At 55.7% G+C, this 5,084-nt stretch overlaps 1 pseudogene; it reads right to left on the bottom strand.

Annotated features, from left to right (window-relative positions):
* Nucleotides 1–1,799: 1,799 nt before the first annotated feature.
* Nucleotides 1,800–4,369, bottom strand: LOC135529987 (piggyBac transposable element-derived protein 4-like; annotated as a pseudogene).
* Nucleotides 4,370–5,084: the final 715 nt, after the last annotated feature.

Raw genomic sequence — 5,084 nt, 5'->3', positions numbered from 1 at the left:
TCAATGTCTGAGTCGTCGCTACTGTCATTCTCCTTTGCTGTATTACAATGTCTGAGTGTATAGAAAGACTCTGATTTCCCATGTGCCATTATACACTCTGTTCTGCTTCTTGAGAGACATCAGTATAGTCATTAATATATCGCTTTGGCCCCTATTGTCAAAGACCCACAGTTCTGCAGACTGAGTCATGATAGGGCGGGCCTAAGAAAAGGGTCATCAATCACACAGAGCTTGACAGAAGCCACAGGAGCCTATTGGGCTTCCATGCTTGCTGACTGAGTCATGATAGGGCGGACCTAAGGAAAGCGTCATCAATCACACAGAGCTTGACAGAAGCCACAGGAGCCTATAATGGCTGCCATGCTTGCTGACTGTGAGGGCTTGGGTATCCATGTTATAGTTTATAATGCTGTTGAATGCAAGTAAGAAATAAAGTATGCTCAGACAAGCGACTGTCAAGTGTTACCACTGTACTTTATTGATAAAATAGGTCCACATCACCATAGTACCAAATGTATACAATATAACATTTCAACTGTTAGGATAATTACATCTCCCCCATACTTTCTCGGAGCAGTGTCAGATTCAGTGACACCGATGACAAGTCCATCATCCTCACACCTTCAGTCTTCAGTACACTTAGACCCAGGGAATGTAGTCTGGCACCAGTGTTCACGTTGTATCCGGTACAGTCCACAGGACAGGCTGCGTAGTAAGGCCGATCTACCACGGCTGTTCCGGGACCATCCATGTCTCTTCCAGATGCACAGTTCACCAAGATCTGTAGACCTGCCTTGTATTGTGATCCACTGGGTATTAGAGACTGAGTAGACGTTGTCTTCCAGTTAAACACCACAGAGAACACTGAGACGTCAGGCTTTCCTTTTCCGTAGTAGCGCACTAGAGTGATAGGCAGACATTTACCATCAAGTTTATACACTTGGTATGGTTTCATCAATGTCACCCGGTAAGTAACGTTCCAGGTGTCAAATTGCCTACAAATGTTCCTGTAGCAATAACCTTTCTCTACCCCAATGAGGTCAGGCATAGAGTGGTCATCCGAACCACCTTGGATAGAGCGGGCCACTCTAGATCTCCTTGTAATCCGGGTCTGTCAAACTCACGGCCTCCGTTCACAACCCCATTTTCTCCGTCAAACTCAGGTCCCCCATCCATACCACGATATTCTCCATCAAGGTCAAGTCCCCCATCCACACCCAGGTAGTCTTCTTCAAGCACAGGTCCATCACTGATTACACTGTGCTTTTCGTACAGATGCATACATAGAGACAAGTGGATTGTTGCAACGAAGATCAACAGGTTGCCCATCATAGTCCTTCTTGTTATAGCTGATACTTCTTCCCCAGTGTTGATAAATGTAAAGTCTTGTAACAACCCAAACTGACTTATAAGTACTTCCCTGTATTAGTACGTTGGCTAGAACATCAAGTGTTGGATAACTGATACCTGGTTTGCTACACTACTGAAAGCTGGATGTATTGTCACAGCCTCCACATTCCACAGACAGGATACAACATAAAGTTTTGGATAACTGAGAGGTTGTGGTGGACACTCACAGATTCAACATTCCGGGCAAGGGCCCTGTGTGCGAAGTGACAGGCTGTCCCCCCGTACTGCCCTTGGGCCCCGTGTGAGTTTGGGTATTGATTCTAAAAACGCCCCCCCTCCTGCACTACCTTCCCTTGGTTGTGGATATTGTGCCTTTTGGGTATGGTTGTTGTTACATAACCCTCCCGTTGTCCTCCTATTATGCCTAGCACACAGTGTCCCCCCCTGGGTCACCCTGTCCCGTCTTGGCTAAAGGCCCAGTGGGCACAAGTGTGACAGTATGGGTGTGAACAGCCTTTGCAGATGTATTTCTTACACCTGCAGCACGTGGTGTGTGTCTTGGCGTCCTTCTTGGGTGGGCAGAGCTGACACCTCTTCCTCTTACTCGCCCCCAGCGGGGCGGCCGGGGTGGCGACTGCGGCGGCGGCCGGGCCGGCGGCTCGCTCCGGGGCTTGCGGACGAGCCTCGTCGGCGGATACACGCTCGCCCCGTAGGACTTTGACGAGCGCGGACGCGGCTTCGGTGCGGGGAGACGCTGCCTTCTTTGGATCAAGGGCTTCACGAGCGCCTTTCCGAGCTGCTCCAGGAACACCCTCCTCTTGTTCCGCTTCCCAGGCATCCAGTCGGGGTTGATCTCTCGCCATATGACAAAGGCGTTGTAGGAGGACACGTCGAGGATGTTGTGGAAGATGACCAGGGGCCAGCGGGCGGTCATCCGTCTGCAGCTGTAGGTCCCGACCACCTTGTCTAGGTTGTCCACGCCGCCCTTGTTGCGGTTGTAGTCTAGGATGAGGGCCGGCTTCCGGTCTCGGCGATCGCTAACGTCGGGCTCCGCGTGCCGCGTGCTCAGAAGTAGCACGTTCTTATTTCTCTTTGCCAGGTAGGACACTAGAGTGGCGGTGGGCGTGAAGGCGAACCTGGAGGACGAGACCTGTCTGTCCTTGGACTGGAGCAGCGCGGGAGGGAGCTCGGGCTTGTTCTTTCGCACCGTGCCCACCATGGTGAGGTCCCTCTCGAGGAGCCGCTGCCCGAGTTCGTAGGAGGTGAAGAAATTGTCGCAGGTGACGTTGTGACCGGCCGGCAGTCCTCGGTCAGATCGAGGACCACGCGCGCGCCCTGGTTCTTCTCGGGGCCTCCGCCGGCCGCCTTGCCGGTGTACACCTGCATCTTCCAAGCGTAGCTGGACTTGGCGTCGCAGGCCACCCACGACTTGATGCCGTATTTGGCCGGTTTGCTGGGAATGTACTGTCGGAAAGGACAGCGTCCTTTCGGGCGGGGGGGAGATGGGAGGGAGAGGAGAGGGAGAGGAGAGGGAGAGGAGATTAGCAGCGTCATCGTTATTACTGGCTCACCATCGGGGCGCACCGCGTTTACGTTACCGCCCGTGCTACTACTGCCCGTGCTACTACTGCTCGTGCTACTACTGCCCGTGCTACTACTGCCCGTGCTCTCTATGCTACACGTACAAACACAGATACATTGACCGCTACCGCGCTCTCTATGCTTACACGTACAAAACACAGATACATAAGACTGCCCGTGCTCTCTATGCGTGCTCTCTATGCTTACACGTACAAAACACAGATACATAGACGGTACCTCTGAACGGGACCAGTTGTTCGTCCACCGTCACTTCGGGCCCCGGGTTGTAGAGGGCCTGCAGCCTCTCCTCCCACAGGTCCCACACCTCTCGTACGGCCGCCAGTCTGTCGGTGGCGAGTCTCGCGGGTCTCGACTGGCGGTCGTCGAATCGCAGCAGCCTCGAGTACTTGTGAAACACCTTGAGCGGCATGGTGGCGCGGAACACGGTCCTGCCGCTCTCGGCGTCCCACAGGCTGGCCGCGGCCTCGCCTCGGGACCTGTAGACGCCGGCTAGGATCAGCAGCCCTACGTAGGCGCGCAGGTCGGTGGAGTCCATGGGTCGCCAGCCGTCGCCGTATTTTCTCACCCCCTGCAGATTCGTCATGTCCACAATTATCCTTTCTATCGCCGGTGTGACAAACAGCCGGAAGGAGGACGCGATGTCGATCGCTCGCGACTCGGCGTAGGCCGTGGGGCCCGGCGTCACGGCGGGGCCGGGCCTGCGGACGGCGCGGGGCCGGTCCGGGCCGCGATAGGCCGCGGAGGACCATTTGATTTTGCCGTTTTTTGACAGCAACGTCTCCCTTTCTCGCTCTGGCTCTCTGGCTCTGTCTCTGTCTCTGTCTCTGGCTCGCTCTCTGTCTGGCTGGATGTCTCGCACTCGGGCAGCGGCCGCGTCTCCTCTCGCTCTTCCTCCGAAGAGGAGCACGACCGCGAGTAGTCGTCGTCGTCGTCTTCGTCGTCGTAGTCGTCGGCGTCGCGCTCGGGGTTGTATTCCTCGCCGTCTTCATCTTCCGAAACGTCCTCCTCTTCGGAATCGCAGTAGTCTTCTTTGTCTTCTTGGTGGACGCTGGAGGATATCTGTTCCAGGACCTGAGCTGCGCTGAAACCAGGACTGCGGCGTCGTAGGCGGAGGGCTCGCGCTCGGCGGGGTCGTATTCCTCGTCGCCGTCGTCGTCCTCGTCCTCGTCCTCATCATCGTCCTCATCTTCTTCTTCTTCTTCTTCTTCTTTTTCTTCTTCTTCCTGAAAATATTAGTAGGCTCTCTACGCCCTGCTTACAGTCGTAGGCGGAGGGCTCGCGCTCGGCGGGGTCGTATTCCTCGTCGTCGTCGTCCTCGTCGTCGTCTTCTGCTTCTTCTTCTTCTTCTTCTTCTTCTTCTTCTTCTTCTTCTTCTTCTTCTTCTTCCTGACAATATTAGTAGCCTCTCTACGCCCCGCTTACGGTGGCCACGTGAATGGGACGAGGCGCGTGGTCGGCCCTGCCTGTCTGCTCCTTCGGCCCCTTCGGGTCCCATCCGGTACGCTCGGCTGGCCTCCCCGTGTGATTGCACCGAGGTCGTGCACTGAGTTGTCGGGGACAAGTGAGTGGGGCCTGACGGGGTCACTCTGACCCGTCCCAGACAGAGGGGGAACAACTCCTAACAACAGGGCCTGGGGTCACTCTGACCCAGCACCACACAGGGACAGGAGGGTTACAACATACACCTCGCTGGCTAACGCCGCCGGGGTCACTCTGACCCGTCCCAGACAGAGGGGGGAACAACTCCTAACAACAGGGCCTGGGGTCACTCTGACCCGGCACCACACAGGGACAGGAGGTTACAACATACACCTCGCCAACGCCGCCGGGGTCTCTCTGACCCGTCCCAGACAGAGGGGGAACAACTCCTAACAACAGGGCCTGGGGTCACTCTGACCCGGCAGCACACAGGGACAGGAGGTTACAACATACACCTTGCTAACGCCGCCGGGGTCTCTCTGACCCACACACACTGGGAATCAACTCGTAAAGCTTGGCCGGGGTAACTATGACCCGCCGAAGGCAAGGGGGGAGGTTGTGTAACAACAGCCATACCCAAAAGGCACAATTTCCACAACCAAGGGAAGGTAGTTTGAACTCGTAAAGCTTGCCGGGGGTAACTCTGACCCGCC

This window comes from Oncorhynchus masou, unplaced genomic scaffold (assembly GCF_036934945.1).
Source record: "Oncorhynchus masou masou isolate Uvic2021 unplaced genomic scaffold, UVic_Omas_1.1 unplaced_scaffold_1228, whole genome shotgun sequence".
NCBI lineage: Eukaryota > Metazoa > Chordata > Actinopteri > Salmoniformes > Salmonidae > Oncorhynchus > Oncorhynchus masou.
This window is presented reverse-complemented; position numbering and strand designations above follow the sequence as displayed.